Source organism: Salminus brasiliensis, chromosome 11, assembly GCF_030463535.1.
Source record: "Salminus brasiliensis chromosome 11, fSalBra1.hap2, whole genome shotgun sequence".
NCBI classification, from domain to species: Eukaryota; Metazoa; Chordata; class Actinopteri; order Characiformes; family Bryconidae; genus Salminus; species Salminus brasiliensis.
The window spans coordinates 24175071-24196553 of NC_132888.1; the positions used below are offsets into that span (position 1 = coordinate 24175071).

General features: G+C 37.4%; 58 pseudogenes; all 58 read left to right on the forward strand.

The window, feature by feature from the left end:
- Positions 1 to 59: 59 nt before the first annotated feature.
- Positions 60 to 178, forward strand: LOC140566834 (5S ribosomal RNA; annotated as a pseudogene).
- A 478-nt stretch (positions 179 to 656) lies between these two features.
- Positions 657 to 775, forward strand: LOC140566562 (5S ribosomal RNA; annotated as a pseudogene).
- A 185-nt stretch (positions 776 to 960) lies between these two features.
- LOC140567888 (5S ribosomal RNA) lies at positions 961 to 1079 on the forward strand (annotated as a pseudogene).
- Positions 1080 to 1263: 184 nt separating this feature from the next.
- LOC140573140 (5S ribosomal RNA) lies at positions 1264 to 1382 on the forward strand (annotated as a pseudogene).
- A 185-nt stretch (positions 1383 to 1567) lies between these two features.
- LOC140572537 (5S ribosomal RNA) lies at positions 1568 to 1686 on the forward strand (annotated as a pseudogene).
- Positions 1687 to 1870: 184 nt separating this feature from the next.
- LOC140566372 (5S ribosomal RNA) lies at positions 1871 to 1989 on the forward strand (annotated as a pseudogene).
- A 478-nt stretch (positions 1990 to 2467) lies between these two features.
- LOC140572079 (5S ribosomal RNA) lies at positions 2468 to 2586 on the forward strand (annotated as a pseudogene).
- Positions 2587 to 2770: 184 nt separating this feature from the next.
- On the forward strand, positions 2771 to 2889 carry LOC140566168 (5S ribosomal RNA; annotated as a pseudogene).
- Positions 2890 to 3073: 184 nt separating this feature from the next.
- On the forward strand, positions 3074 to 3192 carry LOC140570194 (5S ribosomal RNA; annotated as a pseudogene).
- Positions 3193 to 3377: 185 nt separating this feature from the next.
- LOC140570130 (5S ribosomal RNA) lies at positions 3378 to 3496 on the forward strand (annotated as a pseudogene).
- Positions 3497 to 3681: 185 nt separating this feature from the next.
- LOC140567139 (5S ribosomal RNA) lies at positions 3682 to 3800 on the forward strand (annotated as a pseudogene).
- Positions 3801 to 3986: 186 nt separating this feature from the next.
- LOC140567752 (5S ribosomal RNA) lies at positions 3987 to 4105 on the forward strand (annotated as a pseudogene).
- A 185-nt stretch (positions 4106 to 4290) lies between these two features.
- Positions 4291 to 4409, forward strand: LOC140566954 (5S ribosomal RNA; annotated as a pseudogene).
- A 184-nt stretch (positions 4410 to 4593) lies between these two features.
- LOC140571372 (5S ribosomal RNA) lies at positions 4594 to 4712 on the forward strand (annotated as a pseudogene).
- Positions 4713 to 4897: 185 nt separating this feature from the next.
- LOC140567295 (5S ribosomal RNA) lies at positions 4898 to 5016 on the forward strand (annotated as a pseudogene).
- A 186-nt stretch (positions 5017 to 5202) lies between these two features.
- Positions 5203 to 5321, forward strand: LOC140568225 (5S ribosomal RNA; annotated as a pseudogene).
- A 478-nt stretch (positions 5322 to 5799) lies between these two features.
- On the forward strand, positions 5800 to 5918 carry LOC140567332 (5S ribosomal RNA; annotated as a pseudogene).
- Positions 5919 to 6103: 185 nt separating this feature from the next.
- On the forward strand, positions 6104 to 6222 carry LOC140572381 (5S ribosomal RNA; annotated as a pseudogene).
- A 185-nt stretch (positions 6223 to 6407) lies between these two features.
- On the forward strand, positions 6408 to 6526 carry LOC140566796 (5S ribosomal RNA; annotated as a pseudogene).
- Positions 6527 to 6711: 185 nt separating this feature from the next.
- Positions 6712 to 6830, forward strand: LOC140572561 (5S ribosomal RNA; annotated as a pseudogene).
- Positions 6831 to 7320: 490 nt separating this feature from the next.
- LOC140572085 (5S ribosomal RNA) lies at positions 7321 to 7439 on the forward strand (annotated as a pseudogene).
- A 185-nt stretch (positions 7440 to 7624) lies between these two features.
- On the forward strand, positions 7625 to 7743 carry LOC140568321 (5S ribosomal RNA; annotated as a pseudogene).
- Positions 7744 to 8233: 490 nt separating this feature from the next.
- Positions 8234 to 8352, forward strand: LOC140567550 (5S ribosomal RNA; annotated as a pseudogene).
- Positions 8353 to 8840: 488 nt separating this feature from the next.
- Positions 8841 to 8959, forward strand: LOC140572476 (5S ribosomal RNA; annotated as a pseudogene).
- Positions 8960 to 9145: 186 nt separating this feature from the next.
- LOC140568134 (5S ribosomal RNA) lies at positions 9146 to 9264 on the forward strand (annotated as a pseudogene).
- A 185-nt stretch (positions 9265 to 9449) lies between these two features.
- LOC140569622 (5S ribosomal RNA) lies at positions 9450 to 9568 on the forward strand (annotated as a pseudogene).
- Positions 9569 to 9753: 185 nt separating this feature from the next.
- Positions 9754 to 9872, forward strand: LOC140568232 (5S ribosomal RNA; annotated as a pseudogene).
- A 185-nt stretch (positions 9873 to 10057) lies between these two features.
- Positions 10058 to 10176, forward strand: LOC140571771 (5S ribosomal RNA; annotated as a pseudogene).
- A 185-nt stretch (positions 10177 to 10361) lies between these two features.
- LOC140568349 (5S ribosomal RNA) lies at positions 10362 to 10480 on the forward strand (annotated as a pseudogene).
- A 487-nt stretch (positions 10481 to 10967) lies between these two features.
- Positions 10968 to 11086, forward strand: LOC140572847 (5S ribosomal RNA; annotated as a pseudogene).
- Positions 11087 to 11271: 185 nt separating this feature from the next.
- Positions 11272 to 11390, forward strand: LOC140572313 (5S ribosomal RNA; annotated as a pseudogene).
- A 185-nt stretch (positions 11391 to 11575) lies between these two features.
- On the forward strand, positions 11576 to 11694 carry LOC140567696 (5S ribosomal RNA; annotated as a pseudogene).
- Positions 11695 to 11879: 185 nt separating this feature from the next.
- Positions 11880 to 11998, forward strand: LOC140572332 (5S ribosomal RNA; annotated as a pseudogene).
- A 185-nt stretch (positions 11999 to 12183) lies between these two features.
- LOC140566823 (5S ribosomal RNA) lies at positions 12184 to 12302 on the forward strand (annotated as a pseudogene).
- A 185-nt stretch (positions 12303 to 12487) lies between these two features.
- On the forward strand, positions 12488 to 12606 carry LOC140567731 (5S ribosomal RNA; annotated as a pseudogene).
- A 185-nt stretch (positions 12607 to 12791) lies between these two features.
- LOC140569775 (5S ribosomal RNA) lies at positions 12792 to 12910 on the forward strand (annotated as a pseudogene).
- Positions 12911 to 13095: 185 nt separating this feature from the next.
- LOC140567738 (5S ribosomal RNA) lies at positions 13096 to 13214 on the forward strand (annotated as a pseudogene).
- A 185-nt stretch (positions 13215 to 13399) lies between these two features.
- Positions 13400 to 13518, forward strand: LOC140569635 (5S ribosomal RNA; annotated as a pseudogene).
- A 185-nt stretch (positions 13519 to 13703) lies between these two features.
- On the forward strand, positions 13704 to 13822 carry LOC140568233 (5S ribosomal RNA; annotated as a pseudogene).
- A 185-nt stretch (positions 13823 to 14007) lies between these two features.
- Positions 14008 to 14126, forward strand: LOC140571772 (5S ribosomal RNA; annotated as a pseudogene).
- A 185-nt stretch (positions 14127 to 14311) lies between these two features.
- On the forward strand, positions 14312 to 14430 carry LOC140568350 (5S ribosomal RNA; annotated as a pseudogene).
- Positions 14431 to 14917: 487 nt separating this feature from the next.
- On the forward strand, positions 14918 to 15036 carry LOC140570479 (5S ribosomal RNA; annotated as a pseudogene).
- Positions 15037 to 15221: 185 nt separating this feature from the next.
- Positions 15222 to 15340, forward strand: LOC140572325 (5S ribosomal RNA; annotated as a pseudogene).
- A 185-nt stretch (positions 15341 to 15525) lies between these two features.
- Positions 15526 to 15644, forward strand: LOC140567697 (5S ribosomal RNA; annotated as a pseudogene).
- A 185-nt stretch (positions 15645 to 15829) lies between these two features.
- Positions 15830 to 15948, forward strand: LOC140566129 (5S ribosomal RNA; annotated as a pseudogene).
- A 185-nt stretch (positions 15949 to 16133) lies between these two features.
- On the forward strand, positions 16134 to 16252 carry LOC140566145 (5S ribosomal RNA; annotated as a pseudogene).
- Positions 16253 to 16437: 185 nt separating this feature from the next.
- LOC140566691 (5S ribosomal RNA) lies at positions 16438 to 16556 on the forward strand (annotated as a pseudogene).
- Positions 16557 to 16741: 185 nt separating this feature from the next.
- LOC140569786 (5S ribosomal RNA) lies at positions 16742 to 16860 on the forward strand (annotated as a pseudogene).
- Positions 16861 to 17045: 185 nt separating this feature from the next.
- LOC140568197 (5S ribosomal RNA) lies at positions 17046 to 17164 on the forward strand (annotated as a pseudogene).
- Positions 17165 to 17349: 185 nt separating this feature from the next.
- Positions 17350 to 17468, forward strand: LOC140572710 (5S ribosomal RNA; annotated as a pseudogene).
- Positions 17469 to 18250: 782 nt separating this feature from the next.
- LOC140567792 (5S ribosomal RNA) lies at positions 18251 to 18369 on the forward strand (annotated as a pseudogene).
- A 185-nt stretch (positions 18370 to 18554) lies between these two features.
- On the forward strand, positions 18555 to 18673 carry LOC140570012 (5S ribosomal RNA; annotated as a pseudogene).
- Positions 18674 to 18858: 185 nt separating this feature from the next.
- On the forward strand, positions 18859 to 18977 carry LOC140567333 (5S ribosomal RNA; annotated as a pseudogene).
- A 185-nt stretch (positions 18978 to 19162) lies between these two features.
- On the forward strand, positions 19163 to 19281 carry LOC140573050 (5S ribosomal RNA; annotated as a pseudogene).
- Positions 19282 to 19466: 185 nt separating this feature from the next.
- On the forward strand, positions 19467 to 19585 carry LOC140572575 (5S ribosomal RNA; annotated as a pseudogene).
- Positions 19586 to 20075: 490 nt separating this feature from the next.
- LOC140572086 (5S ribosomal RNA) lies at positions 20076 to 20194 on the forward strand (annotated as a pseudogene).
- A 489-nt stretch (positions 20195 to 20683) lies between these two features.
- Positions 20684 to 20802, forward strand: LOC140568002 (5S ribosomal RNA; annotated as a pseudogene).
- A 186-nt stretch (positions 20803 to 20988) lies between these two features.
- LOC140566933 (5S ribosomal RNA) lies at positions 20989 to 21107 on the forward strand (annotated as a pseudogene).
- Positions 21108 to 21483: the final 376 nt, after the last annotated feature.

A 21483-nucleotide genomic window follows, 5' to 3' on the forward strand; every position in this document is an offset into this window, starting at 1 on the left:
TTTAAACAAATATGGTCTTATCTATGAAATTTGAATCCTCTAGTTTGGAAAGTTCTTCTGCTTTCGGCCATTCCACCCTTAGAACGCCTGATCTCGTCTGATCTCAGAAGCTACCTAGGGTTGGGCCTGGTTAGTACTTGAATGGGAGACTCTCTGGGAATAACAGGTTTTGTAAGCTTTTTCAATCATGCAAACAATTAAAGCTTACATTTCCATTTTTTTCATCTTTTGCACAAATTTGTATTTGAAACTCTTTTGTGTTGTAAATTTTGATGTGTTGAAATGGAATGCTTTTTCTTGGTTTTGAACAAATATGGTCTTATCTATGAAATTTGAATCCTCTAATTTGCAAGGTTCTTCTGCTCACGGCCATTCCACCCTTAGAATGGCTGATCTCAGAAGCTACCTAGGGTTGGGTCTGGTTAGTACTTGAATGGGAGACTGTCTGGGAATACCAGGTGTTGTAAGCTTTTCCAGTCCTGCAAACAATTAAAGCTTACATTTCCATGTTATTTACATCTTTTGCACAAATTTGTAGTAAAAAACTCTTTTGTGTTGTAAATTTTGAAGTGTTGAAATGGAATGCTTTTTCTTGGTTTTGAACAAATGTGGTCTTATCTATGAAATTTGAATCCTCTAGTTTGCAAGGTTCGTCTGCTTACGGCCATTCCACCCTTAGAACGCCTGATCTTGTCTGATCTCAGAAGCTACCTAGGGTTGGGCCTGGTTAGCACTTGAATGGGAGACTATCTGGGAATACCAGGTGTTGTAAGCTTTTTCAATCCTGCAAACAATGAAAGCTTACATTTCCATTTTTTTTTCATCTTTTGCACAAATTTGTATTTGAAACTCTTTTGTGTTGTAAATGTTGATGTGTTGAAATGGAATGCTTTTTCTTGATTTTAAACAAATATGGTCTTATCTATGAAATTTGAATCCTCTAGTTTGCAAGGTTTTTCTGCTTACGACCATTCCACCCTTAGAACGCCTCATCTCGTTTGATCTCAGAAGCCACCTCGGGTTGGGCCTGGTTAGTACTTGAATGGGAGACTGTCTGGGAATACCAGGCGTTGTAAGCTTTTTCAATCCTGCAAACAATTAAAGCTTACATTTCCATTTTTTTTCATCTTTTGCACAAATTTGTATTTGAAACTCTTTTGTGTAGTAAATGTTGATGTGTTAAAGTGGAATGCTTTTTCTTGGTTTTGAACAAATATGGTCTTAGCTATGAAATTTGAATCCTCTAGTTTGCAAGGCTCATCTGCTTACGGCCATTCCACCTTTAGAACGCCTGATCTCGTCTGATCTCGGAAGCTACCTAGTGTTGGGCCTGGTTAGTACTTGAATGGGAGACTGTCTGGGAATACCAGGTGTTGTAAGCTTTTCCAGTCCTGCAAACAATTAAAGCTTACATTTCCATGTTATTTACATCTTTTGCACACATTTGTAGTTGAAACTCTTTTGTGTTGTAAATTTTGATGTGTTGAAATGGAATGCTTTTTCTTGGTTTTGAACAAATATGGTCTTAGCTATGAAATTTGAATCCTCTAGTTTGTAAGGTTCTTCTGCTTATGGCCATTCCACCCTTAGAACGCCTGATCTCGTCTGATCTCAGAAGCTACCTCGGGTTGGGCCTGGTTAGTACTTGAATGGGAGACTGTCTGGGAATACCAGGTGTTGTAAGCGTTTTCAATTCTGCAAACAAAGAAAGCTTACATTTCCATTTTTTTTCATCTTTTGCACAAATTTGTATTTGAAACTCTTTTGTGTTGTAAATGTTGATGTGTTAAAGTGGAATGCTTTTTCTTGGTTTTGAACAAATATGGTCTTAGCTATGAAATTTGAATCCTATAGTTTGCAAGGCTCCTCTGCTTACGGCCATTCCACCCTTAGAACGCCTGATCTCGTCTGATCTCAGAAGCTACCTAGGGTTGGGCCTGGTTAGTGCTTGAATGGGAGACTGTCTGGGAATACCAGGTTTTGTAAGCTTTTTCAATCATGCAAACAATTAAAGCTTACATTTCCATTTTTTTCATCTTTTGCACAAATTTGTATTTGAAACTCTTTTGTGTTGTAAATGTTGATGTGTTGAAATGGAATGTTTTTTCTTGGTTTTGAACAAATATGGTCTTATCTATGAAATTTGAATCCTCTAGTTTGCAAGGTTCTTCTGCTTACGGCCATTCCACCCTTAGAACGCCTGATCTCAGAAGCTACCTAGGGTTGGGCCTGGTTAGTACTTGAATGAGAGACTGTCTGGGAATACCAGGTGTTGTAAGCTTTTCCAGTCCTGCAAACAATTAAAGCTTACATTTCCATGTTATTTACATCTTTTGCACAAATTTGTAGTTGAAACTCTTTTGTGTTGTAAATTTTGATGTGTTGAAATGGAATGTTTTTTTTTTGGTTTTGAACAAATATGGTCTTAGCTATGAAATTTGAATCCTCTAGTTTGCAAGGTTCTTTTGCTTATGGCCATTCCACCCTTAGAACGCCTGATCTCGTCTGATCTCAGAAGCTACCTAGGCTTGGGCCTGGTTAGTACTTGAATGGGAGACTGTCTGGGAATACCAGGTGTTGTAAGCTTTTTCAATCCTGCAAACAATTAAAGCTTACATTTACATTTTTTTTCATCTTTTGCACAAATTTGTATTTGAAACTCTTTTGTGTTGTAAATGTTGATGTTTTAAAATGGAATGCTTTTTCTTGGTTTTGAACAAATATGGTCTTATCTATGAAATTTGAATCCTCTAGTTTGCAAGGCTCTTCTGCTTACGGCCATTCCACCCTTAGAACGCCTGATCTTGTCTGATCTCAGAAGCTACCTAGGGTTGGGCCTGGTTAGTACTTGAATGAGAGACTGTCTGGGAATACCAGGTGTTGTAAGCTTTTTCAATCCTGCAAACAATTAAAGCTTACATTTACATTTTTTTTCATCTTTTGCACAAATTTGTATTTGAAACTCTTTTGTGTTGTAAATGTTGATGTTTTAAAATGGAATGCTTTTTCTTGGTTTTGAACAAATATGGTCTTAGCTATGAAATTTGAATCCTCTAGTTTGCAAGGCTCTTCTGCTTACGGCCATTCCACCCTTAGAACGCCTGATCTCGTCTGATCTCAAAAGCTACCTAGGGTTGGGCCTGGTTAGTACTTGAATGGGAGACTGTCTGGGAATACCAGGTGTTGTAAGCTTTTCCAGTCCTGCAAACAATTAAAGCTTACATTTCCATGTTATTTACATCTTTTGCACAAATTTGTAGTTGAAACTCTTTTGTGTTGTAAATTTTGATGTGTTGAAATGGAATGCTTTTTCTTGGTTTTGAACAAATATGGTCTTAGCTATGAAATTTGAATCCTCTAGTTTGGAAAGCTCTTCTGCTTACGGCCATTCCACCCTTAGAACGCCTGGTCTCGTCTGATCTCAGAAGCTACCTAGGGTTGGGCCTGGTTAGTACTTGAATGGGAGACTGTCTGGGAATACCAGGTGTTGTAAGCTTTTCCAATCCTGCAAACAATTAAAGCTTACATTTCTATGTTATTTACATCTTTTACACAAATTTGTAGTTGAAACTCTTTTGTGTTGTAAATTTTGATGTGTTGAAATGGAATGCTTTTTCTTGGTTTTGAACAAATATGGTCTTATCTATGAAATTTGAATCCTCTAGTTTGCAAGGTTCTTCTGATCACGGCCATTCCACCCTTAGAATGCCTGATCTCGGCTGATCTCAGAAGCTAACTAGGGTTGGGTCTGGTTAGTACTTGAATGGGAGACTGTCTGGGAATACCAGGTGTTGTAAGCTTTTCCAGTCCTGCAAACAATTAAAGCTTACATTTCCATGTTATTTACATCTTTTGCACAAATTTGTAGTTAAAAACTCTTTTGTGTTGTAAATTTTGATGTGTTGAAATGGAATGCTTTTTCTTGGTTTTGAACAAATGTGGTCTTATCTATGAAATTTGAATCCTCTAGTTTGCAAGGTTCTTCTGCTTACGGCCATTCCACCCTTAGAACGCCTGATCTTGTCTGATCTCAGAAGCTACCTAGGGTTGGGCCTGGTTAGCGCTTGAATGGGAGACTATCTGGGAATACCAGGTGTTGTAAGCTTTTCCAGTCCTGCAAACAATTAAAGCTTACATTTCCATGTTATTTACATCTTTTGCACAAATTTGTAGTTGAAACTCTTTTGTGTTGTAAATGTTGATGTGTTGAAATGGAATGCTTTTTCTTGATTTTAAACAAATATGGTCTTATCTTTGAAATTTGAATCCTCTAGTATGCAAGGTTCTTCTGCTTATGGCCATTCCACCCTTAGAACGCCTGATCTCGTCTGATCTCAGAAGCTACCTAGGGTTGGGCCTAGTTAGTACTTGAATGGGAGACTTTCTGGGTATACCAGGTGTTGTAAGTTTTTCCAATCCTGCAAATAATTAAAGCTTACATTTCCATTTTTTTACATCTTTTGCACAAATTTGTAGTTGAAACTCTTTTGTGTTGTAAATTTTGATGTGTTGAAATGGAATGCTTTTTCTTGGTTTTGAACAAATATGGTCTTAGCTATGAAATTTGAATCCTCTAGTTTGCAAGGTTCTTCTGCTTACGGCCATTCCACCCTTAGAACGCCTGATCTCGTCTGATCTCAGAAGCTACCTAGGGTTGGGCCTGGTTAGTACTTGAATGGGAGACTCTCTGGGAATACCAGGTTTTGTAAGCTTTTTCAATCATGCAAACAAGTAAAGCTTACATTTCCATTTTTTTTTCATCTTTTGCACAAATTTGTATTTGAAACTCTTTTGTGTTGTAAATGTTGATGTGTTGAAATGGAATGCTTTTTCTTGGCTTTGAACAAATATGGTCTTAGCTATGAAATTTGAATCCTCTAGTTTGAAAGGTTCTTCTGCTCACGGCCATTCCACCCTTAGAATGCCTGATCTCGTCTGATCTCAGAAGCTACCTAGGGTTGGGTCTGGTTAGTACTTGAATGGGAGATTGTCTGGGAATACCAGGTGTTGTAAGCTTTTCCAGTCCTGCAAACTATTAAAGCTTACATTTCCATGTTATTTACATCTTTTGCACAAATTTGCAGTTAAAATCTCTTTTGTGTTGTAAATTTTGATGTGTTGAAATGGAATGCTTTTTCTTGGTTTTGAATAAATGTGGTCTTATCTATGAAATTTGAATCCTCTAGTTTGCAAGGTTCTTCTGCTTACGGCCATTCCACCTTTAGAATGCCTGATCTTGTCTGATCTCAGAAGCTACCTAGGGTTGGGCCTAGTTAGTACTTGAATGGGAGACTTTCTGGGTATACCAGGTGTTGTAAGTTTTTCCAATCCTGCAAACAATTAAAGCTTACATTTCCATTTTTTTACATCTTTTGCACAAATTTGTAGTTGAAACTCTTTTGTGTTCTAAATTTTGATGTGTTGTAATGGAATGCTTTTTCTTGGTTTTGAACAAATATGGTCTTCGCTATGAAATTTGAATCCTCTAGTTTGCAAGGTTCGTCTGCTTACAGCCATTCCACCCTTAGAACGCATGATCTCAGAAGCTATTTAGGGTTGGGCCTGGTTAGCGCTTGAATGGGAGACTATCTGGGAATACCAGGTGTTGTAAGCTTTTCCAGTCCTGCAAACAATTAAAGCTTACATTTCCATGTTATTTACATCTTTTGCACAAATTTGTAGTTGAAACTCTTTTGTGTTGTAAATGTTGATGTGTTGAAATGGAATGCTTTTTCTTGGTTTTGAACAAATATGGTCTTATCTATGAAATTTGAATCCTCTAGTTTGCAAGGTTCTTCTGCTAACGGCCATTCCACCCTTAGAACGCCTGATCTTGTCTGATCTCAGAAGCTATCTATGGTTGGGCCTGGTTAGTACTTGAATGGGAGACTGAATGGGAATACCAGGTGTTGTAAGCTTTTCCAATCCTGCAAACAATTAAAGCTTACATTTCCATGTTATTTACATCTTTTGCACAAATTTGTAGTTGAAACTCTTTTGTGTTGTAAATGTTGATGTGTTGAAATGGAATGCTTTTTCTTGGTTTTGAACAAATATGGTCTTAGCTATGAAATTTGAATCCTCTAGTTGGCAATGTTCATCTGCTTATGGCCATGCCACCCTTAGAACGCCTGATCTCGTCTGATCGCAGAAGCTACTTAGGGTTGGGCCTGGTTAGTACTTGAATGGGAGACTGTCTGGGAATACCAGGTGTTGTAAGCTTTTCCAATCCTGCAAACAATTAAAGCTTACATTTTCATGTTATTTACATCTTTTACACAAATTTGTAGTTGAAACTCTTTTGTGTTGTAAATTTTGATGTGTTGAAATGGAATGCTTTTTCTTGGTTTTGAACAAATATGGTCTTAGCTATGAAATTTGAATCCTCTAGTTTGCAAGGTTCTTCTGCTTATGGCCATTCTACCCTTAGAACGCCTGATCTTGTCTGATCTCAGAAGCTACCTAGGGTTGGACCTGGTTAGTACTTGAATGGGAGACTGTCTGGGAATACCAGGTGTTGTAAGCTTTTCCAGTCCTGCAAACAATTAAAGCTTACATTTCCATGTTATTTACATCTTTTGCACAAATTTGTAGTTGAAACTCTTTTGTGTTGTAAATTTTGATGTGTTGAAATGGAATGCTTTTTCTTGGTTTTGAACAAATATGGTCTTAGCTATGAAATTTGAATCCTCTAGTTTGCAAGGTTCTTCTACTTACGGCCATTCCACCTTTAGAACGCCTGATCTCGTCTGATCTCAGAAGCTAACCAGGGTTGGGCCTGGTTAGTACTTGAATGGGAGACTGTCTGGGAATACCAGGTGTTGTTAGCTTTTTCAATCCTGCAAACAATTAAAGCTTACATTTCCATTTTTTTTTTCATCTTTTGCACAAATTTGTATTTGAAACTCTTTTGTGTTGTAAATTTTGATGTGTTGAAATGGAATGCTTTTTCTTGGTTTTGAACAAATATGGTCTTAGCTATGAAATTTGAATCCTCTAGTTTGCAAGGTTCTTCTTCTTACGGCCATTCCACCCTTAGAACGCCTAAACTTGTCGGATCTCAGAAGCCACCTCGGGTTGGGCCTGGTTAGTACTTGAATGGGAGACTGAATGGGAATACCAGGTGTTGTAAGCTTTTCCAATCCTGCAAACAATTAAAGCTTACATTTCCATGTTATTTACATCTTTTGCACAAATTTGTAGTTGAAACTCTTTTGTGTTGTAAATTTTGATGTGTTGAAATGGAATGCTTTTTCTTGGTTTTGAACAAATATGGTCATAGCTATGAAATTTGAATCCTCTAGTTTGCAAGGTTATTCTGCTTACGGCCATTCCACCCTTAGAACGCCTGATCTCGTCTGATCTCAGAAGCAACTTAGAGTTGGGCCTGGTTAGTACTTGAATGGGAGACTGTCTGGGAATACCAGGTGTTGTAAGCTTTTCCAATCCTGCAAACAATTAAAGCTTACATTTCCATGTTATTTACATCTTTTGCACAAATTTGTATTTGAAACTCTTTTGTGTTGTAAATGTTGATGTGTTGAAATGCAATGCTTTTTCTTGGTTTTGAACAAATATGGTCTTAGCTATGAAATTTGAATCCTCTAGTTTGCAAGGTTATTCTGCTTACGGCCATTCCACGCTTAGAACGCCTGATCTAGTCTGATCTCAGAAGCTACCTCGTGTTGGCCCTGGTTAGTACTTGAATGGGAGGCTGTCTGGGAATACCAGGTGTTGTAAGCTTTTCCAATCCTGCAAACAATTAAAGCTTACATTTCCATGTTATTTACATCTTTTGCACAAATTTGTAGTTGAAACTCTTTTGTGTTGTAAATGTTGATGTGTTGAAATGGAATGCTTTTTCTTGGTTTTGAACAAATATGGTCTTATCTATGAAATTTGAATCCTCTAGTTTGCAAGGCTCTTCTGCTTATGGCAATTCCACCCTTAGAACGCCTGATCTTGTCTGATCTCAGAAGGTACCTAGGGTTGGGCCTGGTTAGTAGTTGAATGGGAGAGTGTATGGGAATACCAGGTGTTGTAAGCTTTTCCAGTCCTGCAAACAATTAAAGCTTACATTTCCATGTTATTTACATCTTTTGCACAAATTTGCAGTTAAAAACTCTTTTGTGTTGTAAATTTTGATGTGTTGAAATGGAATGCTTTTTCTTGGTTTTGAATAAATGTGGTCTTATCTATGAAATTTGAATCCTCTAGTTTGCAAGGTTCTTCTGCTTACTGCAATTCCACCCTTAGAATGCCTGATCTCGTCTGATCTCAGAAGCTACCTAGGGTTGGGCCTGGTTAGTACTTGAATGGGAGACTTTCTGGGTATACCAGGTGTTGTAAGTTTTTCCAATCCTGCAAACAATTAAAGCTTACATTTCCATTTTTTTACATCTTTTGCACAAATTTGTAGTTGAAACTCTTTTGTGTTGTAAATTTTGATGTGTTGAAATGGAATGCTTTTTCTTGGTTTTGAACAAATATGGTCTTATCTATGAAATTTGAATCCTCTAGTTTGTAAGGTTCTTCTGCTAACGGCCATTCCACCCTTAGAACGCCTGATGTTGTCTGATCTCAGAAGCTATCTATGGTTGGGCCTGGTTAGTACTTGAATGGGAGACTGAATGGGAATACCAGGTGTTGTAAGCTTTTCCAGTCCTGCAAACAATTAAAGCTTACATTTCCATGTTATTTACATCTTTTGCACAAATTTGTAGTTGAAACTCTTTTGTGTTGTAAATGTTGATGTGTTGAAATGGAATGCTTTTTCTTGGTTTTGAACAAATATGGTCTTAGCTATGAAATTTGAATCCTCTAGTTTGCAAGGTTCTTCTGCTTACTGCCATTCCACCCTTAGAATGCCTGATCTCGTCTGATCTCAGAAGCTACCCAGGGTTGGGCCTGGTTAGTACTTGAATGGGAGACTGTCTGGGAATACCAGGTGTTGTTAGCTTTTTCAATCCTGCAAACAATTAAAGCTTACATTTCCATTTTTTTTTTCATCTTTTGCACAAATTTGTATTTGAAACTCTTTTGTGTTGTAAATGTTGATGTGTTGAAATGGAATGCTTTTTCTTGGTTTTGAACAAATATGGTCTTAGCTATGAAATTTGAATCCTCTAGTTTGCAAGGTTCTTCTGCTAACGGCCATTCCACCCTTAGAACGCCTGATCTTGTCTGATCTCAGAAGCTATCTATGGTTGGGCCTGGTTAGTACTTGAATGGGAAACTGAATGTGAATACCAGGTGTTGTAAGCTTTTCCAATCCTGCAAACAATTAAAGCTTACATTTCCATGTTATTTACATCTTTTGCACAAATTTGTAGTTGAAACTCTTTTGTGCTGTAAATGTTGATGTGTTGAAATGGAATGCTTTTTCTTGGTTTTGAACAAATATGGTCTTAGCTATGAAATTTGAATCCTCTAGTTTGCAATGTTCATCTGCTTACGGCCATTCCACCCTTAGAACGCCTGATCTCGTCTGATCTCAGAAGCTATCTAGGGTTGGGCCTGGTTAGTACTTGAATGGGAGACTGTCTGGGAATACCAGGTGTTGTAAGCTTTTCCAATCCTGCAAACAATTAAAGCTTACATTTCCATGTTATTTACATCTTTTACACAAATTTGGAGTTGAAACTCTTTTGTGTTGTAAATTTTGATGTGTTGAAATGGAATGCTTTTTCTTAGTATTGAACAAATATGGTCTTAGCTATGAAAGTTGAATCCTCTAGTTTGCAAGGTTATTCTGCTTACGGCCATTCCACCCTTAGAAAGCCTGATCTCGTCTGATCTCAGAAGCTACCTAGGGTTGGGCCTGGTTAGTACTTGAATGGGAGACTGTCTGGTTATACCAGGTGTTGTAAGATTTTCCAATTCTGCAAACAATTAAAGCTTACATTTCCATGTTATTTACATCTTTTACACAAATTTGTAGTTGAAACTCATTTGTGTTGTAAATGTTGATGTGTTGAAATGGAATGCTTTTTCTTGGTTTTGAACAAATATGGTCTTAGCTATGAAATTTGAATCCTCTAGTTTGCAAGGTTCTTCTGCTTATGGCCATTTCACCCTTTGAACGCCTGATCTCGTCTGATCTCAGAAGCTACCTAGGGTTGGGCCTGGTTAGTACTTGAATGGGAGACTGTCTGGGAATACCAGGTGTTGTAAGCTTTTCCAGTCCTGCAAACAATGAAAGCTTACATTTCAATTTTTTTTTAATCTTTTGCACAAATTTGTATTTGAAACTCTTTTGTGTTGTAAATGTTGATGTGTTAAAATCGAATGCTTTTTCTTGGTTTTGAACAAATATGGTCTTAGCTATGAAATTTGAATCCTCTACTTTGCAACGTTTTTCTGCTTACGGACATTCCACCCTTAGAACGCCTGATCTCGTCTGATTTCAGAAGCAACCTAGAGTTAGGCCTGGTTAGTACTTGAATGGGAGACTGTCTGGGAATACCAGGTGTTGTAAGCTTTTCCAATCCTGCAAACAATTAAAGCTTACATTTCCATGTTATTTACATCTTTTGCACAAATTTGTAGTTGAAACTCTTTTGTGTTGTAAATTTTGATGTGTTGAAATGGAATGCTTTTTCTTGGTTTTGAACAAATATGGTCTTAGCTATGAAATTTGAATCCTCTAGTTTGCAAGGTTCTTCTGCTTATGGCCATTCCACCCATAGAACGCCTTTCTCATCTGATCTCAGAAGCTCCCTAGGGTTGGGCCTGGTTAGTACTTGAATGAGAGACTGTCTGGGAATACCAGGTGTTGTAAGCTTTTTCAATCCTGCAAACAATTAAAGCTTACATTTCCATTTTTTTTCGTCTTTTGCAGAAATTTGTAGTTGAAACTCTTTTGTGTTGTAAATTTTGATGTGTTGAAATGGAATGCTTTTTCTTGGTTTTGAACAAATATGGTCTTAGCTCTGAAATTTGAATCCTCTAGTTTGCAAGGTTCTTCTGCTTACGGCCATTCCACCCTTAGAACGCCTGATCTCGTCTGATCTCAGAAGATACCTAGGGTTGGGCCTGGTTAGTACTTGAATGGGAGACTCTCTGGGAATACCAGGTGTTGTAAGCTTTTCCAGTCCTGCAAACAATTAAAGCTTACATTTCCATGTTATTTACATCTTTTGCACAAATTTGTAGTTGAAACTCTTTTGTGTGGTAAATGTTGATGTGTTGAAATGGAATGCTTTTTCTTGATTTCGAACAAATATGGTCTTATCTATGAAATTTGAATCCTCTAGTTTGCAAGTTTCTTCAGCTTACGGCCATTCCACCCTTAGAACGCCTGATCTCGTCTGATCTCAGAAGCTACCTAGGGTTGGGCCTGGATAGTACTTGAATGGGAGACTGTCTGGGAATACCAGGTGTTGTAAGCTTTTCCAATCCTGTAAACAATTAAAGCTTACGTTTCCATGTTATTTACATCTTTTGCACAAATTTGTAGTTGAAACTCTTTTGTGTTGTAAATGTTGATGTGTTGAAATGGAATGCTTTTTCTTGATTTTGAACAAATATGGTCTTATCTATGAAATTTGAATCCTCTAGTTTGCAAGGTTCTTCTGCTTACGGCCATTCCACCCTTAGAAAGCCTGATCTCGTCTGATCTCAGAAGCTATCTAGGGTTGGGCCTGGTTAGTACTTGAATGGGAGACTGTCTGGTTATACCAGGTGTTGTAAGCTTTTCCAATTCTGCAAACAATTAAAGCTTACATTTCCATGTTATTTACATCTTTTACACAAATTTGTAGTTGAAACTCTTTTGTGTTGTAAATGTTGATGTGTTGAAATGGAATGCTTTTTCTTGGTTTTGAACAAATATGGTCTTAGCTATGAAATTTGAATCCTCTAGTTTGCAAGGTTCTTCTGCTTACGGCCATTCCACCCTCAGAACACCTGATCTCGTCTGATCTCAAAAGCTACCTAGGGTTGGGCCTGGTTAGTACTTGAATGGGAGACTGTCTGGGTATACCAGGTGTTGTAAGCTTTTCCAATCCTACAAACAATTAAAGCTTACATTTCCATGTTATTTACATCTTTTACACAAATTTGTAGTTGAAACTCTTTTGTGTTGTAAATGTTGATGTGTTGAAATGGAATGCTTTTTCTTGGTTTTGAACAAATATGGTCTTAGCTATGAAATTTGAAACCTCTAGTTTGCAAGGTTCTTCTGCTTATGGCCATTCCACCCTTAGAACGCCTGATCTCGTCTGATCTCAGAAGCAACCTAGAGTTGGGCCTGGTTAGTACTTGAATGGGAGACTGTCTGGGAATACCAGGTATTGTAAGCTTTTCCAATCCTGCAAACAATTAAAGCTTACATTTCCATGTTATTTACATCTTTTGCACAAATTTGTATTTGAAACTCTTTTGTGTTGTAAATGTTGATGTGTTGAAATGGAATGATTTTTCTTGGTTTTGAACAAATATGGTCTTATCTATGAAATTTGAATCCTCTAGTTTGCAATGTTCATCTGCTTACGGACATTCCACCCTTAGAATGCCTGATCTTGTCTGATCTCAGAAGCTACCTAAGGTTGGGCCTGGTTAGTACTTGAATGGGAGACTGTCTGGGAATACCAGGTGTTGTAAGCTTTTCCAATCCTGCAAACAATTAAAGCTTACATTTCCATGTTATTTACATCTTTTACACAAATTTGTAGTTGAAACTCTTTTGTGTTGTAAATTTTGATGTGTTGAAATGGAATGCTTTTTCTTGGTTTTGAACAAATATGGTCTTAGCTATGAAATTTGAATCCTCTAGTTTGCAAGGTTCTTCTGCTTACGGCCATTCCACCCTTAGAACGCCTGATCTCGTCTGATCTCAGAAGCTACCTAGGGTTGGGCCTGGTTAGTACTTGAATGGGAGACTGTCTGGGAATACCAGGTGTTGTAAGCTTTTTCAATCCTGCAAACAATGAAAGCTTACATTTCCATTTTTTTTTCATCTTTTGCACAAATTTGTATTTGAAACTCTTTTGTGTTGTAAATGTTGATGTGTTGAAATGGAATGCTTTTTCTTGGTTTTGAACAAATATGGTCTTAGCTATGAAATTTGAATCCTCTAGTTTGCAAGGTTCTTCTGCTAACGGCCATTCCACCCTTAGAACGCCTGATCTTGTCTGATCTCAGAAGCTATCTATGGTTGGGCCTGGTTAGTACTTGAATGGGAAACTGAATGGGAATACCAGGTGTTGTAAGCTTTTCCAATCCTGCAAACAATTAAAGCTTACATTTCCATGTTATTTACATCTTTTGCACAAATTTGTAGTTGAAACTCTTTTGTGCTGTAAATGTTGATGTGTTGAAATGGAATGCTTTTTCTTGGTTTTGAACAAATATGGTCTTAGCTATGAAATTTGAATCCTCTAGTTTGCAATGTTCATCTGCTTACGGCCATTCCACCCTTAGAACGCCTGATCTCGTCTGATCTCAGAAGCTATCTAGGGTTGGGCCTGGTTAGTACTTGAATGGGAGACTGTCTGGGAATACCAGGTGTTGTAAGCTTTTCCAATCCTGCAAACAATTAAAGCTTACATTTCCATGTTATTTACATCTTTTACACAAATTTGGAGTTGAAACTCTTTTGTGTTGTAAATTTTGATGTGTTGAAATGGAATGCTTTTTCTTAGTTTTGAACAAATATGGTCTTAGCTATGAAAGTTGAATCCTCTAGTTTGCAAGGTTATTCTGCTTACGGCCATTCCACCCTTAGAAAGCCTGATCTCGTCTGATCTCAGAAGCTACCTAGGGTTGGGCCTGGTTAGTACTTGAATGGGAGACTGTCTGGTTATACCAGGTGTTGTAAGATTTTCCAATTCTGCAAACAATTAAAGCTTACATTTCCATGTTATTTACATCTTTTACACAAATTTGTAGTTGAAACTCATTTGTGTTGTAAATGTTGATGTGTTGAAATGGAATGCTTTTTCTTGGTTTTGAACAAATATGGTCTTAGCTATGAAATTTGAATCCTCTAGTTTGCAAGGTTCTTCTGCTTATGGCCATTTCACCCTTTGAACGCCTGATCTCGTCTGATCTCAGAAGCTACCTAGGGTTGGGCCTGGTTAGTACTTGAATGGGAGACTGTCTGGGAATACCAGGTGTTGTAAGCTTTTCCAGTCCTGCAAACAATGAAAGCTTACATTTCAATTTTTTTTTAATCTTTTGCACAAATTTGTATTTGAAACTCTTTTGTGTTGTAAATGTTGATGTGTTAAAATCGAATGCTTTTTCTTGGTTTTGAACAAATATGGTCTTAGCTATGAAATTTGAATCCTCTACTTTGCAACGTTTTTCTGCTTACGGACATTCCACCCTTAGAACGCCTGATCTCGTCTGATTTCAGAAGCAACCTAGAGTTAGGCCTGGTTAGTACTTGAATGGGAGACTGTCTGGGAATACCAGGTGTTGTAAGCTTTTCCAATCCTGCAAACAATTAAAGCTTACATTTCCATGTTATTTACATCTTTTGCACAAATTTGTAGTTGAAACTCTTTTGTGTTGTAAATTTTGATGTGTTGAAATGGAATGCTTTTTCTTGGTTTTGAACAAATATGGTCTTAGCTATGAAATTTGAATCCTCTAGTTTGCAAGGTTCTTCTGCTTATGGCCATTCCACCCATAGAAGGCCTTTCTCATCTGATCTCAGAAGCTCCCTAGGGTTGGGCCTGGTTAGTACTTGAATGAGAGACTGTCTGGGAATACCAGGTGTTGTAAGCTTTTTCAATCCTGCAAACAATTAAAGCTTACATTTCCATTTTTTTTCGTCTTTTGCAGAAATTTGTAGTTGAAACTCTTTTGTGTTGTAAATTTTGATGTGTTGAAATGGAATGCTTTTTCTTGGTTTTGAACAAATATGGTCTTAGGTCTGAAATTTGAATCCTCTAGTTTGCAAGGTTCTTCTGCTTACGGCCAATCCACCCTTAGAACGCCTGATCTCGTCTGATCTCAGAAGATACCTAGGGTTGGGCCTGGTTAGTACTTGAATGGGAGACTCTCTGGGAATACCAGGTGTTGTAAGCTTTTCCAGTCCTGCAAACAATTAAAGCTTACATTTCCATGTTATTTACATCTTTTGCACAAATTTGTAGTTGAAACTCTTTTGTGTGGTAAATGTTGATGTGTTGAAATGGAATGCTTTTTCTTGATTTCGAACAAATATGGTCTTATCTATGAAATTTGAATCCTCTAGTTTGCAAGTTTCTTCAGCTTACGGCCATTCCACCCTTAGAACGCCTGATCTCGTCTGATCTCAGAAGCTACCTAGGGTTGGGCCTGGATAGTACTTGAATGGGAGACTGTCTGGGAATACCAGGTGTTGTAAGCTTTTCCAATCCTGTAAACAATTAAAGCTTACGTTTCCATGTTATTTACATCTTTTGCACAAATTTGTAGTTGAAACTCTTTTGTGTTGTAAATGTTGATGTGTTGAAATGGAATGCTTTTTCTTGATTTTGAACAAATATGGTCTTATCTATGAAATTTGAATCCTCTAGTTTGCAAGGTTCTTCTGCTTACGGCCATTCCACCCTTAGAAAGCCTGATCTCGTCTGATCTCAGAAGCTATCTAGGGTTGGGCCTGGTTAGTACTTGAATGGGAGACTGTCTGGTTATACCAGGTGTTGTAAGCTTTTCCAATTCTGCAAACAATTAAAGCTTACATTTCCATGTTATTTACATCTTTTACACAAATTTGTAGTTGAAACTCTTTTGTGTTGTAAATGTTGATGTGTTGAAATGGAATGCTTTTTCTTGGTTTTGAACAAATATGGTCTTAGCTATGAAATTTGAATCCTCTAGTTTGCAAGGTTCTTCTGCTTACGGCCATTCCACCCTCAGAACACCTGATCTCGTCTGATCTCAAAAGCTACCTAGGGTTGGGCCTGTTTAGTACTTGAATGGGAGACTGTCTGGGTATACCAGGTGTTGTAAGCTTTTCCAATCCTACAAACAATTAAAGCTTACATTTCCATGTTATTTACATCTTTTACACAAATTTGTAGTTGAAACTCTTTTGTGTTGTAAATGTTGATGTGTTGAAATGGAATGCTTTTTCTTGGTTTTGAACAAATATGGTCTTAGCTATGAAATTTGAAACCTCTAGTTTGCAAGGTTCTTCTGCTTACGGCCATTCCACCCTTAGAACGCCTGATCTCGTCTGATCTCAGAAGCAACCTAGAGTTGGGCCTGGTTAGTACTTGAATGGGAGACTGTCTGGGAATACCAGGTATTGTAAGCTTTTCCAATCCTGCAAACAATTAAAGCTTACATTTCCATGTTATTTACATCTTTTGCACAAATTTGTATTTGAAACTCTTTTGTGTTGTAAATGTTGATGTGTTGAAATGGAATGATTTTTCTTGGTTTTGAACAAATATGGTCTTATCTATGAAATTTGAATCCTCTAGTTTGCAATGTTCATCTGCTTACGGACATTCCACCCTTAGAATGCCTGATCTCGTCTGATCTCAGAAGCTACCTAAGGTTGGGCCTGGTTAGTACTTGAATGGGAGACTGTCTGGGAATACCAGGTGTTGTAAGCTTTTCCAATCCTGCAAACAATTAAAGCTTACATTTCCATGTTATTTACATCTTTTACACAAATTTGTAGTTGAAACTCTTTTGTGTTGTAAATTTTGATGTGTTGAAATGGAATGCTTTTTCTTGGTTTTGAACAAATATGGTCTTAGCTATGAAATTTGAATCCTCTAGTTTGCAAGGTTCTTCTGCTTACGGCCATTCCACCCTTAGAACGCCTGATCTCGTCTGATCTCAGAAGCTACCTAGGGTTGGGCCTGGTTAGTACTTGAATGGGAGACTGTCTGGGAATACCAGGTGTTGTAAGCTTTTTCAATCCTGCAAACAATGAAAGCTTACATTTCCATTTTTTTTTCATCTTTTGCACAAATTTGTATTTGAAACTCTTTTGTGTTGTAAATTTTGATGTGTTGAAATGGAATGCTTTTTCTTGGTTTTGAACAAATATGGTCTTAGCTATGAAATTTGAATCCTCTAGTTTGCAAGGTTCTTCTGCTAACGGCCATTCCACCCTTAGAACGCCTGATCTTGTCTGATCTCAGAAGCTATCTATGGTTGGGCCTGATTAGTACTTGAATGGGAGACTGAATGGGAATACCAGGTGTTGTAAGGTTTTCCAATCCTGCAAACAATTAAAGCTTACATTTCCATGTTATTTACATCTTTTGCACAAATTTGTATTTGAAACTCTTTTGTGTTGTAAATTTTGATGTGTTGAAATGGAATGCTTTTTCTTGGTTTTGAACAAATATGGTCTTAGCTATGAAATTTGAATCCTCTAGTTTGCAAGGTTCTTCTGCTTACGGCCATTCCGCCCTTAGAACGCCTGTTCTCGTCTGATCTCAGAAGCTACCCAGGGTTGGGCCTGGTTAGTACTTGAATGGGAGACTGTCTGGGAATACCAGGTGTTATAAGCTTTTTCAATCCTGCAAACAATGAAAGCTTACATTTCCATTTTTTTTTCATCTTTTGCACAAATTTGTATTTGAAACTCTTTTGTGTTGTAAATTTTGATGTGTTGAAATGGAATGCTTTTTCTTGGTTTTGAACAAATATGGTCTTAGCTATGAAATTTGAATCCTCTAGTTTGCAAGGTTCTTCTGCTAACGGCCATTCCACCCTTAGAACGCCTGATCTTGTCTGATCTCAGAAGCTATCTATGGTTGGGCCTGGTTAGTACTTGAATGGGAATACCAGGTGTTGTAAGCTTTTCCAATCCTGCAAACAATTAATGCTTACATTTCCATGTTATTTACATCTTTTGCACAAATTTGTATTTGAAACTCTTTTGTGTTGTAAATTTTGATGTGTTGAAATGGAATGCTTTTTCTTGGTTTTGAACAAATATGGTCTTAGCTATGAAATTTGAATCCTCTAGTTTGCAAGGTTCTTCTGCTTACGGCCATTCCGCCCTTAGAACGCATGTTCTCGTCTGATCTCAGAAGCTACCCAGGGTTGGGCTTGGTTTGTACTTGAATATGAGACTGTCTGGGAATACGAGATGTTGTAAGCTTTTTCAATCCTGCAAACAATGAAAGCTTACATTTCCATTTTTTTTTTCATCTTTTGCACAAATTTGTATTTGAAACTCTTTTGTGTTGTAAATGTTGATGTGTTGAAATGTAATGCTTTTTCTTGGTTTTGAACAAATATGGTCTTATCTATGAAATTTGAATCCTCTAGTTTGCAAGGTTCTTCTGCTAACGGCCATTCCACCCTTAGAACGCCTGATCTTGTCTGATCTCAGAAGCTATCTATGGTTGGACCTGGTTAGTACTTGAATGGGAGACTGAATGGGAATACCAGGTGTTGTAAGCTTTTCCAATCCTGCAAACAATTAAAGCTTACATTTCCATGTTATTTACATCTTTTGCACAAATTTGTAGTTGAAACTCTTTTGTGCTCTAAATGTTGATGTGTTGAAATGGAATGCTTTTTCTTGGTTTTGAACAAATATGGTCTTAGCTATGAAATTTGAATCCTCTAGTTTGCAATGTTCATCTGCTTACGGCCATTCCACCCTTAGAACGCCTGATCTCGTCTGATCTCAGAAGCTATCTAGGGTTGGACCTGGTTAGTACTTGAATGGGAGACTGTCTGGGAATACCAGGTGTTGTAAGCTTTTCCAATCCTGCAAACAATTAAAGCTTACATTTCCATGTTATTTACATCTTTTACACAAATTTGTAGTTGAAACTCTTTTGTGTTGTAAATTTTGATGTGTTGAAATGGAATACTTTTTCTTAGTTTTGAAAAAATATGGTCTTAGCTATGAAATTTGAATCCTCTAGTTTGCAAGGTTCTTCTGCTAACGGCCATTCCACCCTTAGAACGCCTGATCTTGTCTGATCTCAGAAGCTATCTATGGTTGGGCCTGGTTAGTACTTGAATGGGAGACTGAATGGGAATACCAGGTGTTGTAAGCTTTTCCAATCCTGCAAACAATTAAAGCTTACATTTCCATGTTATTTACATCTTTTGCACAAATTTGTAGTTGAAACTCTTTTGTGTTGTAAATGTTGATGTGTTGAAATGGAATGCTTTTTCTTGGTTTTGAACAAATATGGTCTTAGCTATGAAATTTGAATCCTCTAGTTGGCAATGTTCATCTGCTTATGGCCATGCCACCCTTAGAACGCCTGATCTCGTCTGATCTCAGAAGCTACTTAGGGTTGGGCCTGGTTAGTACTTGAATGGGAGACTGTCTGGGAATACCAGGTGTTGTAAGCTTTTCCAGTCCTGCAAACAATTAAAGCTTACATTTCCATGTTATTTACATCTTTTGCACAAATTTGTAGTTGAAACTCTTTTGTGTTGTAAATTTTGATGTGTTGAAATGGAATGCTTTTTCTTGGTTTTGAACAAATATGGTCTTAGCTATGAAATTTGAATCCTCTAGTTTGCAAGGTTCTTCTACTTACGGCCATTCCACCTTTAGAACGCCTGATCTCGTCTGATCTCAGAAGCTAACCAGGGTTGGGCCTGGTTAGTACTTGAATGGGAGACTGTCTGGGAATACCAGGTGTTGTTAGCTTTTTCAATCCTGCAAACAATTAAAGCTTACATTTCCATTTTTTTTTTCATCTTTTGCACAAATTTGTATTTGAAACTCTTTTGTGTTGTAAATTTTGATGTGTTGAAATGGAATGCTTTTTCTTGGTTTTGAACAAATATGGTCTTAGCTATGAAATTTGAATCCTCTAGTTTGCAAGGTTCTTCTTCTTACGGCCATTCCACCCTTAGAACGCCTAAACTTGTCTGATCTCAGAAGCCACCTCGGGTTGGGCCTGGTTAGTACTTGAATGGGAGACTGAATGGGAATACCAGGTGTTGTAAGCTTTTCTAATCCTGCAAACAATTAAAGCTTACATTTCCATGTTATTTACATCTTTTGCACAAATTTGTAGTTGAAACTCTTTTGTGTTGTAAATTTTGATGTGTTGAAATGGAATGCTTTTTCTTGGTTTTGAACAAATATGGTCATAGCTATGAAATTTGAATCCTCTAGTTTGCAAGGTTATTCTGCTTACGGCCATTCCACCCTTAGAACGCCTGATCTCGTCTGATCTCAGAAGCAACTTAGAGTTGGGCCTGGTTAGTACTTGAATGGGAGACTGTCTGGGAATACCAGGTGTTGTAAGCTTTTCCAATCCTGCAAACAATTAAAGCTTACATTTCCATGTTATTTACATCTTTTGCACAAATTTGTATTTGAAACTCTTTTGTGTTGTAAATGTTGATGTGTTGAAATGGAATGCTTTTTCTTGGTTTTGAACAAATATGGTCTTAGCTATGAAATTTGAATCCTCTAGTTTGCAAGGTTATTCTGCTTACGGCCATTCCACGCTTAGAACGCCTGATCTAGTCTGATCTCAGAAGCTACCTCTTGTTGGCCCTGGTTAGTACTTGAATGGGAGGCTGTCTGGGAATACCAGGTGTTGTAAGCTTTTCCAATCCTGCAAACAATTAAAGCTTACATTTCCATGTTATTTACATCTTTTGCACAAATTTGTAGTTGAAACTCTTTTGTGTTGTAAATGTTGATGTGTTGAAATGGAATGCTTTTTCTTGGTTTTGAAAAAATATGGTCTTAGCTATGAAATTTGAATCCTCTAGTTTGCAAGGCTCTTCTGCTTACGGCCATTCCACCCTTAGAACGCCTGATCTTGTCTGATCTCAGAAGGTACCTAGGGTTGGGCCTGGTTAGTAGTTGAATGGGAGAGTGTATGGGAATACCAGGTGTTGTAAGCTTTTCCAGTCCTGCAAACAATTAAAGCTTACATTTCCATGTTATTTACATCTTTTGCACAAATTTGCAGTTAAAAACTCTTTTGTGTTGTAAATTTTGATGTGTTGAAATGGAATGCTTTTTCTTGGTTTTGAATAAATGTGGTCTTATCTATGAAATTTGAATCCTCTAGTTTGCAAGGTTCTTCTGCTTACTGCCATTCCACCCTTAGAATGCCTGATCTCGTCTGATCTCAGAAGCTACCTAGGGTTGGGCCTGGTTAGTACTTGAATGGGAGACTTTCTGGGTATACCAGGTGTTGTAAGTTTTTCCAATCCTGCAAACAATTAAAGCTTACATTTCCATTTTTTTTCATCTTTTGCACAAATTTGTAGTTGAAACTCTTTTGTGTTGTAAATTTTGATGTGTTGAAATGGAATGCTTTTTCTTGGTTTTGAACAAATATGGTCTTATCTATGAAATTTGAATCCTCTAGTTTGTAAGGTTCTTCTGCTAACGGCCATTCCACCCTTAGAACGCCTGATGTTGTCTGATCTCAGAAGCTATCTATGGTTGGGCCTCGTTAGTACTTGAATGGGAGACTGAATGGGAATACCAGGTGTTGTAAGCTTTTCCAATCCTGCAAACAATTAAAGCTTACATTTCCATGTTATTTACATCTTTTGCACAAATTTGTAGTTGAA